General features: G+C 39.0%; 1 long non-coding RNA gene across 4 annotated transcripts in view; it reads left to right on the top strand.

Moving 5' to 3' along the window:
* LOC137476186 (uncharacterized) overlaps positions 1–14,691 on the top strand; it is a 45,712-nt gene that overhangs the window by 7,498 nt on the left and 23,523 nt on the right. For 2 of the 4 annotated variants that reach the window (XR_011000289.1, XR_011000286.1), the window contains exon 3: positions 1,537–4,284. The exons of 1 other annotated variant lie outside the window; for it this stretch is intronic. This is a non-coding gene — a long non-coding RNA (uncharacterized lncRNA). Of the gene's footprint in view, positions 1–1,536; positions 4,291–14,691 lie in introns of those variants that run through there. One more of the 4 variants, XR_011000291.1, reaches the window with a different exon arrangement.

Raw genomic sequence — 14,691 nt, 5'->3', positions numbered from 1 at the left:
CTTGGCTTAATAAATGCCTTTGAAGAAGGCTTCAGCACAAATAAAAGAGTACTTGTGTGCAATCTTGAGTTCTTATCAACTGTATAGTGATCAGGTGAAGGAATAATTTATTTCAATCAGCAACACCTGTTTTTATAATTGCTCAAGTGATTATAATTCAATAATAAAAAGCCAATTTAACTATCTTTACTCAGATATTAACCTCTGATATACAGCATTAGAATGAAATTGCCATTGGTTAAATTCCCTTAAGAAAAAAATTGCTATCATACATTTATCCTATTTTGATCTGGTTTGTTTCCTATTTCCTATTTTCCTATTTCCCTTTTCTTTTAAGAATAAAAAATATTCACAGATTCTCAGTTGGAAGACCCCCACTGCTATCCATTTTCAACCATAGTCAAATATCCTTCATCTCTCAAAAGGTTCAATTATTTTAATTTTTCTTCATAGATATCTTTTTATGATTTGCCATTTTCAGAACAGCATTACATTTTAGACACATAATTCAACTGGTGATTTCCTATAATACCTAGATCCATTTCTGCAAAACCCCTGCTTAGCCAGGTATTCTCCCTCCATTTTTTATGCCCTTTGTCTTCCCAATCAATATAAATACTTGTGGTTGTTCTAAATGAACTGCAGCCAGTCTTTTTTCCTAGGCATTCCTCCATTTTGTCAAGATTGTTTGTATTCCAAGCCTGCATTTCTCCATTTTTGCAGTTATTCCCAGCTTTGTGTTGTGTGTTTTTTAAGTTTGCAGGCTCTCCAGTTCATCTTCCATATCTCTAATAAAAATATTGAATACTAAGTGGTCCAAGAGATATTTACTGCAGATCTGTTCTTAGCACAACTCATCATTCTACCTACAAAATTAATATTAATTACTTAGCCACTAAGATACCACATTTCCTTTTTCTTTTTGAATGAGATTTTTATTCTGAAAACAGAAGCAAAGGTAAGTCTGTGATCTCTACCATGCCACCACCACCTTTTCCCTTCAGAAATAAAATGAGGAATTTGTATTTTTAAGTTTCTAGCATTTCCCTCTCTTCTTTGGGTTCTCAAAAATAATAGCAAATCTTTTTGTAACAGATACCTGACCCAGAGTAGTCCACAGCGGGTGCTTTTTGGCATAGCTGATCTGAAAACTACCAAATATATTCTGTCAACCTGCTCTAGTAACCTGTTTTAGTCTTTGTCTCAGATCTGTTTGCCATTGGTTTGCAGCTGTGAAGAGTAATGAAAAAAAAAAAGAGACAAGAAATGAAACATGCTGCTGTTCTCAGACTCTCAGACTCATTTACCCATTTCATTAATTATTCTTCAGCAACCAGACTGAAACTTTTCTGATCATCCGCTTTGCACTGATATAGTTCACAGAAAGTATAACAAGACATTACTCATATCTTATGTAGGCATTTCTAATTTTAACTGTATGTATTTAAACTATTTTTTATGGTTGTTCTTACTAACCTGACCTGGTTTCTACCTTCTCTATGCTCTTTTTTTTTTTTTTTTTTTTTTGCTACACAGAATATGAATCTCTTTTGTTCTCAGCATGATGGAGAATAAAGACGCTCAGCTTGGCCACCCAGTACTGAAAGGCAAACACTGACAGCATATTTTCTTCCTTTTGTTTAGTGATGAGAGACGTCGTCATGCTGACAATGCATCCAACCAGCAACCAGGATTAGTGTTTTATGATCCTACTGGAAAATTAACGTGTAACTGATGTCTTGCTTTGGCACCAAACAGGAGGGGAGGAGCCCAGCCGCCGGGGACATCCGTATCTCCATGGTGCCACCTTCTGACTGGCACGCAGGAAAGCCGGCTCCAGGGCTGGAGCATCCCTGTGAGGAAAGGGGATCGGCCCCTTGAGAGCACATCGGCCTCAGGCTGGAGAGATGTGGGTGTGAGGGTCAAAAAGGGAGCCCTTGGGAGCACGATCTGGCATGTACCCAGTGTTCTGTGCTGCACACAGAAGATTCTGGGGGGGTCTTCCAGCTTACTGGGCTCTCAGACTCAAGCACTGTGCAAGGACTGGTTGTCACATTTATGTCGTGTTTGAATTACCATAGATGAAAGAACTACCTGGAAAGTGAATATTTTAAAATATTTTAAAACTTATTTCACAGGGAAAAAAAAAAAAGCCCACCTCTGTTCATATCAGTTCCAGGTTAATTTACAGTATGATGACAGCAGGACTAATAGACTAAAATATGAATAATAATCTTATTTTCCATGGATGGAGAAATGGTAGAGTTGATATTGAAGACTTTCCTGGTGACTTACCACAGCTCTCAAGCACCTTATACAGAGATGAGAGCAAACACACATCACTCTTCCATCAGTATGAAACGTATGTCTTGTGCTCCTGACTTAATTTCTTTGTCCCTTTTATCTTTTTATTTCCATTAATTTAACCTTATGTATAAGTCCACAGGACACTGTAGACCTGGGATGAATATTACACACTGACTCAAATCCCTCCTTGGTACTTGAGTCCTAGGAAGGGAAATGCCACAAATACCTTCTGACACAGGTATTGGAAACTAGGAGAATCTATTCATTTTTCTTACACACTGGAGTGCTCCTCTATGTACCTGACCAAAGGCGACTCAGAAATAGGGCCCTGCCCTTTAATGGGCTCTCTTACTTATTGATGATTCAAAACTTAAAGGCAGCTATGCTGAAGACGCACTAGGAAAATATAACCAGTCTCAGTCTACCTTGACCTCTAATACTCCTCAAAACATTAGAGTTACTGGACTAACTTTAGGAAAAATCATTAGAATATTGTACCTCTAGCACTTCTAAATGTTTTGCTGAGAAGCTTAAAATAACTGAAAGTATAAAAATTAATAGATATGTCCATAAAATAGTGTGGGGAAAAGAATCTGATGGAAGAGATACTCTTTGGAGTTTGATGGAAGAGTTACTCTCTGGAGAAACTGTTCCTCTTCATAGTAGGGCTCTCTAACTCTTCTGAAATGAATTAAAGAATATTTGAATTACAAAGCTGAATGAATGAAAGAAAAATTCCTCACATTGAATGCTGTAAAAGATAATTTTCCTCTGACCTTTGTCTTATAAGGTTGAGTTACAGATGACTTGCTTTGAGAAGTTGATACCTAATACTCTAGATGTCAATTGTTTTGTTTTGTTCTGACGTTTCAAATAATTGTGTATTGTTGCCCATTCTAAGGGCGTAATGCTTACAAGGCAGAAGGCTCAAAGAAACTAGGGGGCTTGGGCTCTCTGTCCAACAAAATTGTGCTGCAGGGAGAGTAGCCTAGCAGTAAGCAGCCTTGGCAAATTCTAGAAAATTAAAACTATTCAAGAGGCTTTTCTTTTTGTTCGTTTGCCTAGTTTTAAAATTATATTCTCAGTGGAGATATCTGGAACACTGCCTATTTGCATCTAGATGAGGCAAAAATTCTGTCATGTTATTTCAACAGAGTTGAATCTGATTGAACAGGAAAGGTACTCTTTGGTATATGACTTAATCAAATATATTTGTTTTTCGTGGCTATGGCTATACTGTCTTCCCCTCTTCAGAGAGGTGTCCAAAGGGGCAGCTGCCATTTTGGGAGCATTGCAACACATTATTGTGGAGCATATAAAAACGATATTTTCTATCTTATGGCACTGTGAGGTTTTTTTGTTTTTTTCTCTAGGTCACTTGCTACCTTTGCTCAGTAATAGATCAGTGAAAATACATGAACAGGGTGCATAGCAAAACATTCCAGCACAGGTTTACTTACACAAGGTTTCTTTGTCTTATAGTCAATCTGTAAAGAAAGAGAAAATGGCTTATTATGAAGCTAAATAGACATGATTTTGTGGTTCCCAAAAATATGATTTTTACAATGTTGTTTTTTTTTTTTTTCTTGAAGACAGTGCCAAAGTCTTCAGCAAAAATACATTTGTGAGCTTCTCTTAAAGAATAAGTAAACAAATCAACCCAGAAATATGGTTGTTTCTGTTCAGAAACTTGCTGAGTTTTCCAGGTCACAGACGACCATTTCCTGTCAGTACAAGAAAAGAGCTAAACCACTGATTTGTTTATGGGTGAATAAAAATACTATGGCTGTAAAATGCTTTGCTTGTGGGGAGGGGTAAAACGGGGGAAGTCCAGGAGTTGCTGGGGATCTTTTCTCCTTCTAAATTAAATCATGTTATTTATGTGCTTGTTTCACCAGCAAGTGACTGCCCTTAGTACACCTTCAGGTTGTGGAATAAAATCCTGCTTTAATAACTGTTACCTGTCCACTGTAGCAAAGCCTGTTTCATATTTCATATGAAAATATGATATGAATCTAAGTGGAGGCCAGTTCCAGAAGCAATTATTTATAACCAGACTTAGACTTCATTTGCTGAGGCCTGAGCTGTCTCTTTGACTTCCCTAAGCAGGGAAAACATAAAATCTTGAGCTTCAGATTCCTTCACATGTAGATTATGGGACAATTGTCACCTTTAGGATTTGCAGAGGGGCTCCTAGGAGAGATAGTGCTTTGGTGTTAGGAAGCTGTGTTTCGTGGTTTTAAGAAGCTTCATAGTTTTCATCTGTTGATGGAGGGAGTGTAAAAATCAGCAGGCTATATGGGTATGCCTGGAACCATTCCTTTTCCCATCACATATAGGATCGTGGTTTAGTTGTGTGTGGGCACTACATTTTGGAAGGACTAGACCTACCTCATAATATGTCCCTATAAACATCAAAGTAACATATACTGGTCCTAAATACAGCTTTGATGTAGCAATTTTAATCTGAAATAAGACATCAGTCTGTTTGTGAGGTTTTGTGTATGGATTTCAAAGAAACAAAAAAGCTGAGATCCAGAAATGATTAATGGATGTTAATCCAGAAATGTTCCCTTGCAGCATTCTAAGCAAGAAGAGAGGACTGATTCAGCCTCTGCAATTTTGTATGCAAATTGCTCTTGCAAAGGAAGGGATATTGCTTTTGACAACTTGACTCTAGCAGTGCTGCAAGGCACCTAGAACATTCCTACTTTCTATTTCCTCCAGTTCTTTATATTCCTTGAGGTGTTGATAATGAAAGACTCATGCCCAAACTGAATGCAGTTCATGTTGACAGAGACAGCAAATACACATGGTAGCTTTCATATTTCTCTGTCAAATCGTTTGACTTTTTTTCATGCCTTTTCCATAGGGCAAACTGTGAAACAACATATAATTTCTGTCACCTGTCTGAGATTTCAGCAGTGGGATTACAAAAAATGTGCAGGTCTCCAGAAAAACATTCAGAAAATGGTGTTTGAATGATCTTTGGACTCTCTTTAAGCTTCAAAGGAACTGCCACACTTTCTCCGTAACCTCAGTAATTGCTGATTAAAAAAAAAAAAAAAAAAAAAAAAAGCAGATTTTAGAAAGAAATCATGCAATCTAGAAACATACTTTCCATCTGTGTATTGCGGCTGAAATCCAAAATAGGCCAGCTGGTCATAGCACAGCTCACATATTCACAGTATCTGTCCTCTGAATAAGTCATTTCATCATAAACAGTGGAAACCAAAAAGCAGAGTCTTTGCTTTTCTGATTTTCCCTCCCCCCCTCTATTTGACACTCAAAGGACTGGCAGATACTAAAAGATTCCTCTCTGATGTTAAATTTGATATCGTCATTGCATTTTATTTGCTGCTCAAATATGTCTTTTTAAAACTGTGTGATCCAGGATGTGGAGTGGAATGTTTGTTGTGGCAAATGCCTCTCTTCATTGGAGCAGTTTGGTCTGGCAGTGTTCCCAGTTGCTGTAGATTTAGCAAGTAAGTTGTGCACAAACCCTTGATTTTTGTTCTTGCTTTTTGTGGCACACTATATCTTAAGAACTCCTGCAGTTTTTGGAACTAGGAAGTAGTGTCTTTCAGTATCTACATTTTATATCTAATCAACAGGGACTGATCCTAGCAAACTAGAAATTCCTCTTTAAATAATGGGAAATCTCTCCTTTATTTCCCTCCACATTACTGATTTTGCTATGGCGAGCAGATGCTGTGCTCAGGGGTTGCAACCTTCCCTGCTCCTTCCCTGGGCTGGAATGGTTTGAACCAGTGCTTGTCACTCTGTGCTGAAACATTTTAGATAAAAAAATAGAGATGATGTGTCAGGTGGAGGAGGAGGGATGAAAGGTATAAACTGTAGTAGTAGTAGTAGTAGTACTGCAGGATGATGAAAGGGAAGTTAGTCACTGTAGTTTTTTGAATTGATCTAAATAAGTTTTGATCAGAGACTGTGGATAAGGAGTCAGTGACCAAGCTCTATCTGAAACATAAGCAGTGAAGGAAAATTACACCTGAACTTACAGCTTGGTGCTTTACTTGTTTTTCTGATTTTACATTCTTCAATTATGAATAATCTGGACAGACTGTGTTTAAAGTGCTTTCTCTACCTAATGGCCAACCTTTTAGCGAATTCAGTGATGAAAAGCATGAAGCTGCAGTCTGCAGCTAAGTTGGGAGTGGGAACATATGCAAAAGAATGCCTACTTTCACAAAAGTAATCAAAACCCTTACTGCATGTATAGTGCAGTTTCCATGCACCCATACTATATATACCTCCATGCCTAAATAACTACAAGCACAGCCTTACCCTGGGCTCTCAGAAGAACACTATTATGCTTTCTAATTGCAGCTGTGTGTTAATATGATTCCTCCTCCTCATTAAAAATGGAGTTCACTCTAATTGTATGGCCTTTTCTGTACTCTGTAAAGGACATCAACTTGTTCCATTAACTTTTTTTTTCCCTTTTAAAAAGAGAATGTCTCCTTTGGTAATTAATTGCAAAAATGCATTTATTTGATGCAGATTTATTGGCATTACAGTATCACTTAGGAAGAAGGGAACCTCTGGAGGTCTCTAGTCCAATACTCAACTTTAGCAGGACTGTCTCCAAAAATAGAGCAGGTTGTTTACAGCCTTGTCCAGTGGGTATTTGAATATCTCCATCTATTTGAATATCTACATCCTTTTTAGGCTACCTGATCCGGTGCTTGAGTCCTCTCATCGTGCAGACTTTTTTTCTTAAATTTAGTTGAAATTTCCCTTGTTGCAACTGGTGTCCATTGCCTTTTGTCTTATTACCATGCATTCCAAAAAGAGTCTGTCTTCTCTATAACCACCCATTACTTATTTATGCTGCAGTTGTTTACAGAGCTGCATGAATGGCAGGTAAGGAGAGACAGAAACTCTGAATAGCTGTTAGGCTGAAGTAAATAATGTCAGAACCTGCTGAGCAGAGGCTTCTGCAGGTCAGAAAAGAGGTACATCTGGTCTGAGTAGCCAAATGAGGTGCTGATGGTCTTACCTGGGAATACAAAAAGAAGGGTGGTATAGCTACCAAAATGCTTCTCTCTGGCTCTGCTTGCTCACAATTAGACAAAATATCCCCTTGTGCTTGTTGTGTGAGAATTGTCCCACTATTATGCCTCAACTATTATGTGCCACAGAATAGTTTTTCCAAAAGGTAGTAAATGGTAGCTTGGAAAAACTTGGTCCTTAACAAACCCTGATGGTTTATTATGAACCTTCATAATGAAGGTCTTACTGGGAGTCTAGAAAGGTTCCTTCTCCTATATGTGGTTTTGGGTGGGTTTTTCCTTAGTGAAAATTAATGCAATTGTTCAAAACAATTGAAAATGTGAGTGGGCCATACCTGTACATTTAATTTGTTCTTAACTCATGGTGGACACACTGAAGCACACCCTGCTCACTGTACTGCTCACTCCACCTGGGCAGGCATGTCCTGTGCTAGTTCCAACATGAAAACTAGAGAAGAGTGAAAGTCCCTCCTTTGGACTTTATACCTCCTTGCGGTATAAAGTTTCACACAGGGGTGGTATTGGTACTGGACAACTGATCCTTGAGATAAGGTGCGAGATCTGAGCCTCTCTGGAATGCAGGTGGAAGAGAGGTCTCTGTGCATTCTCCCATATCTCTGGTCTCAGTCTCTGTGGTCTGGCTCACACTGTGTGTTCTTTCCTCATCCATATCTCCATGGCAAGATACGTGCTACATGCACTTCCTAGATCTGCACCAGAATGAGCAGCTCTGTGCAAATGCATTTCACATCTTTTGAACTCCCAATGAGATCAGGTGGCGTATTCAAGCAAAGTTGGCAGTCTTTTTATATTTACTTGGACGATAATATGTACAATAGATTCTGCTTCCTATCCCAGAAATTGTTTGTTCAAATCTGGTTGTGTGTGAGTGCTCAGGCACAAACAATTGCTGCCATTCATACAGGATTAGGTGTGGTTTATACCCTTCCAGATTTGTTATTTGTGGTGTGGTTTCATCCTTAGAGATGCCTGTTTATTGAGGTCTGTGCTTAATCTTTACCTCTTTACCTACCCATATACTTAACTTTACTCAGTCAAGTGATACTGCTGAAGTTTAGCATTAATCTCTAGATTGAGGTCTGCCTCTGCATTAACTTACTGTAATGAAAATGTAAAATAACCAGAGCAAACCCCTATTCTAACTACATATACAATCAAATATGCCCTCAAGTAGTTGGATCTGTAGAATAGAAAGCAAAACATCGCAAATGGTACTGGTTTGCTGTAATTCATAATCCTTTAAGCATATAAATCCACCAGACAGCTTAGAAGTGCAATTTCTGCCATCAGCTATGTTGAAAATGCACTTGCATACTTAGTACTAAACTATGGCATCAAGCAACAAGCTACGCTCCAGGGATGGTGTAGAGCCCCTATCGCTCCCGTGCCAGTCCTGGGAGTTGTCACGTCTTGGAGAGGCACAGTGCCTCAGAGCTGCTCTTGCATCACTATTAATTAGGGCGCCGTTTGCACTCCTTTCTGCATCTTGTCAGCTTCCGTGGCTGGTGTGAGGGGCGTGATAGCCTCGTCCCCGTAGTGAATGCCACAAGAACTGCTGCAGTGGGTCACAGCCAGAGTCCAGCCAGCCCCACACGCCTTTTCTGACAATGGCCTGCAGCAGAGGTTTAGAGAAAAAGAAGCAGAGTGAGGCAATTACAGAGAGATACTTTTCAGTGGTTTGCCGGGAAACCAGGAATGTGGAGGATTCTTGAGCCAGATATTGTCTCTACGCTTTAGCATATGATAGCTGTACAGGCTGCCAGTGAACTTGTTTTAATCTCCCTTTGAAATATTTTTTCTCTTCCTGCCTCTCCAATATCCGGTGGCAATACATTCCATAACCATTCTCTGATGTGTGAAACAGTCATTTCTTCTGCAGCCTTTAACCTACCACCTGCTAAGTGTAACAGGTAATTTCCCCCATGGTCACCTTCCCATTCTTGCACTTTGAGAAAAGAAGATACTTGACCCTGGTGGGCAGCAACATCTTTAGCTGGAAACATTTCCGTGTTTCCTGTCCACTTGCTTGTACAAGGGGTACAAGTGGGGAAAAGATGATTTTGTGCCCAGGTTGAACACAAATGGATGAAAAAGACACCCTCAAAAATGACCTTGTGTTTAGGAGTGAAGAAGGCTCACCTCTGTAGCTTCTTGCCAGAGATGCAAAGATCAGGGCAGAGATCCCTTTCTGCACCAAGAGAAGCAAACAGCTTTAGTGACAGCAAAGCCTGTTTCTAACAGTAGAATGTGGAGGGGATGTTTTCCCTTTAAGAAATATCTATTCAAGTTAATTGAAACATCTGTGTAAAATTCATTACATTGTTTTCTTTCAAAACAAATGACAGTTCAGTTCAAAGCTTTTGAATTATATTTAGATTTTTCTTTAGACAAATGGTTTTTTTCATTTAAAAATTAAGTTTACTATAGTTTAATTTTAAAGAAAACAAAAAAAAAAGAAGAAAATACAAGAAAGCCTGTCTTCCCCCTCCATTGTGAACTGCTTCTGATAAAAAATGCTCCTCATCAAAATAACAAGTCCCCCCCACCTTCTCTGATATGAAGGATTAGACCTGCTAGAGAAGTGCTAGATACTTTGTCTTTAAAATGGTCTTTGTCAGGTTGTGTGTGCTATGCAGTCCAGACCTGGTGACTGATTATTATGATTAAAGTTACATTTTACTGTATTTACATATTTTAAATTAGATTCCAGGTAGCAAATTACAAGAGAACTGATGAAGGATATTTACAAAACAGCATTTCATTCTTTCCTCCCTTTTATGATATATTTGGTGAGAATTTTCCACAGAGGAATCAGGATTTGTAACTTATGAATTCTAACAGTTGTAAACTGAATAAGAAGCAGAATTTAACACATAAACTTCTGCATTTCTAAAAATATCTCAGATATGGAAAATCTCCCATTCATTGGCCTAGCAGATGTTGAAATCAAAATAGATTTCTCTATTATTCTTAGAGGAGACCAAAATGTGAGCTGATTCTGAAAGAGTGACTGAACAACAATCCTTATCTCCCAAGTGTATGGGAAAAGGTACTACAAAAATTAATGTCCTCCAAGGCCTTATTTGACATTTCTACCTCTTATTTGCTTATTTAATTCTAGGACAGGCACAGTGAAGTAAAATAGGTGTTAGTACTGCTGGCAGACTAATGGAGACTTTGCAGGTGCAGGAAATAGATACTGAGCAGCAATGACTGAATATTCTTGTTAATGCTCTCTCTAGCAATGGATTAGTATTTATTTTAGGAAATGTCTGAAATATATGTAATACCAATAAACCTCAAAGAAGTGTTCTTCTGTAAGTCAGTGCGATTGCCAAAAGACTACTGCTACGTAAATGAAAATCTGCTGATTGTTTAGTGTTGCCAAATGTTTAACTGGCCTCTGAAACTTGGCACACACAATGAAAATTAGTTACCAAATGGATAAAACAAAAGAAATAACCCAGGAAACGCGCTCTTGAGTGTTGTGCTGAGATGGATGGAGTGCTCTGCTGCCTTTACCTCCTGCTGCACGGGTCGGGTGAGCCCCTGGTGAGATGCCCAGAACTCAAAGGTTGCTGTGGGAGGTACAGAAAGCTGGGCAGCTTGTGACAGCAGATGCAGCTCAATGGCTCAGGGCTTGGTGAAGAAGCACACAGAAGAAGGTATGGCAGCAGTAACAGGACCATATTTTTCATTATGGGAGGCCGTTTTATGCTTCTGGTCTACAAATTTCAGCAGAGCAGATCAGAGGATGATTGGGACTAATTGATAGGAATACTTGTGTCCAGCATAGTGTCTCGGTCTTGGAAGGTGTCAGTCTTTGATGACTTCTGAAGAATGGTAGTCTGAACTCAGGTTCTTTTGTCAGCTGTCTGGACCTAGGCAGGATAATTCTGTGTCAAAGGATGAGACTGGGTCTACTTGTGGCTCTCTGGCTCCAGTCAATCCCACACGGTCTCAGACGGCTTATAAAGAAATTCTCTTTGGGGTCTTCCAGCATGAGAGAACCAAAAGTTCATAATTCATTTAATTCCAAAAAGAAGGTGTAACAGAAATGCTCTTTTTTTTTTTTTTCCCTGGCTAGAATGAGGACCTAGATGACTGGTTCGGGTGTGTCTGCAATGTAAAAATACCTGCAAGTTAGGTGAGATTAGGGGCCCATTTACAGTGTCTGTGTATTGTAGCCATTATGAACTTCTGAATACACACACCATTCTGGCTTTGTGTCAAAGATCTGGCATGATGTTGCTCTAAGGGGAAAAACGTTCATGCTTGGTTTCTTTGATCCAGATGTGGAAAGCTCAGTGCAGGAACCAAGCCTGGCAGCAGCAAAAGGTTGAGCTAGCAGCAATACTTCCACTTGGCTACATTTGACCTTCCAATGTTGCTCTTTCAGTATACCTACAACTAATATAGGTATTGCAGGTGTTATATTGCTAATCAAATTATTACAGCTTTAAGGTTGCGTCCACAGAAATGGAACAGAAGCAGAGACGATGGCAAGCAACCCCAATATTATTTGTTTACACAGGTTTTGTTCTTAAATGACAGAAGTGTGAGGTTAAAGGGACTTGTTGGAACTTACTTATTCCTTGCATCATCCCCTTTGACTTTTATATGCAGGATTACCCTATAATGTGCTGAATTCCCACAGGATCGTGGTAGTTTCCTGATAAATGACCACTGGAGTGAGCACTGGATATGCAATTTCCAAATGTGTAGTTAAAAACTATTTATAAAATCCTTCCTTATCTTCAGCACAGCCTTTTGTACAGCTCTGCAAGATGAAGTAAGCTTCTCAAGTTGATGACATCCTTTAGAAAAAAAATATACTATTGCTTCCCATGGAAAAAAAAAAAAAGTTCATTACAATCTCTGAAGTATTAATGAAATAACCTAATCTTGCAATCATTAAGCTTCTCCATAACTTTTCTAATCACTGATTTTAGTATGATTAAGGATGGATACCATGCACCTGATAACATGTTTGCATGTGTTCAGCCAGGAGATGTTTTATGCTGATCTCAAGCAGCCACTACCTCAAGAACACTGGAATTCCAATTGGATGATTTTAAATGCAATTTATCTGCTCACGGCCTATGTATAAAAGTGTCCCCAAGGTCTTTCCAAATTGCCCTGTGGTTATGCCCTAACATATATTTCATGCACCAAATGTAATTCAAATATTCCCAAAAAGACTTGAAGACCAAGATGTGAGTTCTGATTGAAATAATTCCTCAGGGGAATGTTTGTTGCTAAGAAGTGGCTGAATACCAGAGAGATTAATAATCCCAGTACAAAATATTTTTCCATGCTTCTTCATTCCGCTCATTTATTTAGAACATATGCCAGAGAGCATTAATGTTTAAAAAAGTCTCCACCCACATCCCTGTGCAGTGTTCTGCTAAGAAGGGCCCAAGGTTATTGTAAGTGAAGTCTTCTGACTGTGCAGTTAGGTACATTTACATCACTGACTTTCTTCCCTCAAGTGTCCTCTCTACCAAGAGCATGAGCTTTTTTTCCAAATGCCCTTACCAGAGATAAAATGAACCTTACAACATGTAAGCTTTTATTTCTGGCAGGAGGGAGAAAGGGGTTTCTGTGGCATAAATTGCCTGAATTACTTTACCTAGCTACATTAGAATGAGATGACTCCACTCCAGAATTGTCTCTTATGCTTCAAAATTTAGGTGACTGGCACAGGTGTGAACATGTGAATCTTGGAAGGGTGAATTCTGATGTGTTTTTCAGATGGTTTGTGGCTGCTCATTTTGGGAGTTGTTTCTGCCCACTGGGTTGTTTCTCTACTAATGCAGGGTGGTGGTACAGGATATGGGGACAGCAGCCTGCGTTCTCATTCCGAGCTGACCCTGCTGTGGAAAGGCACTTTGGTTCAAGAGCTGGTCTTAGAGACCAGTGTGGTTCTCTCCTTCCACTGCTGTTCCTACAGCTCCCTCTGCCCCTCCCCTGACTCAGTGAGAGCCAGGCAGGACCGCAGTTCTGCATTAAGCAAGAGGAAACATGTAGCAGTTAATACCAGTATGGTAACAGAACTCAGCAAACCTTTCTGGCTCATCACTATTTTTGTTTCTCCTTTGAGTACATATAAATGCAGCAAGAGAAACTGTATAACTTTTTTGAAAATGAAGGTAAGAAAAAATTGAAATATGGTATCACTGAAACATGAAGAATACAAACAAAATAAGACACTTCATACAATTGTGCAGAGAAACCAACTCTTAAAAGTACAATGATAATCCCTGAGTCAGATCCAGTACTTGGGTGATTGTTTTAATTAGAACTGACATATAGTTGTTTCTAGATGTTTCAGAAAGTAGGGAAGAAGGGAGATCTTGGCAGAAAGTGTATGTATCAGGAGGCACTTGATGCTTTTGAGCCTGAAGCAAACCTCCCCCAAACTCTTCAGGATGTCATTGAAATACACAGATGTAATTATTTGAAGTTGCTGAAGGAATTGATGTCGCAGTAATTAGACAACTCATTACATCAAGAAATGAGGAAATAAGACTGGCACAGGTAAAAGTGAACACACTGATAATTTAGTGCAGGACATCGAGAACTTTAAGGTGAGGCTTTATGAGAGGAATAGCACCTAAGAGAGAATCAGCAGACCCAGACTTGCTTTCATCAGTTCATCCAAACTATAGATAAAATAAAGACAGATATGTCAAAGAAGCAAACACTGCTGCTGTCTAGCCTGGGCTTTCACTCAACATCTTGCTCCCCAGGCCTCCAAATTCTACAGCCTCTTCACAAATGTTGTTCCACAGTACCTCAAATTAAAGGTAACATGAGTGAGCCCTTTAGAACTGGACTTGTCATGTCTTCCAACCCAGCCTACAAAGTACTTCCTATAATTTCAGGTAACTTTGAACCGAGGCTCCAGGTGGCTTATACTTACACACTGCCTTGAATGAAAATGCCCATGGAGTGTGCTTATTCTACAGTGCCACCGACTTTCCCTTTTTTCTCCTACTTTTTTGAGCTCTGCAATTACACTTCGCTGGAACTTCTAGTGCACCATTTCAGATTTTCCACCCCAAAATTGTCCAAGTTAATATTCTATTATTCATTCTAACATCTGTTATAATCCAATTATTAAAACAAACTTATTCCTCGGGGAAACCTTGGTGGTAATAACATGAGGCAAAGAGGGTTTTTTTACATGTCAGTAAATATTTTGATAATTATGGTGAAACTAAACTTTCACACATGACATTCTTACTATAGCAGGAAACTTTAACCACAGTGCTTAATGATTGTCTTTACAGGTGACATGGGGCTGTTCAAAACTTTTGAACAA

The sequence above is a fragment of the Anomalospiza imberbis genome, chromosome 1, assembly GCF_031753505.1.
Source record: "Anomalospiza imberbis isolate Cuckoo-Finch-1a 21T00152 chromosome 1, ASM3175350v1, whole genome shotgun sequence".
NCBI classification, from domain to species: domain Eukaryota; kingdom Metazoa; phylum Chordata; class Aves; order Passeriformes; family Viduidae; genus Anomalospiza; species Anomalospiza imberbis.
Note: the sequence above shows the minus strand (reverse complement) of the source record. Positions and strands in the feature narration are given on the sequence as shown.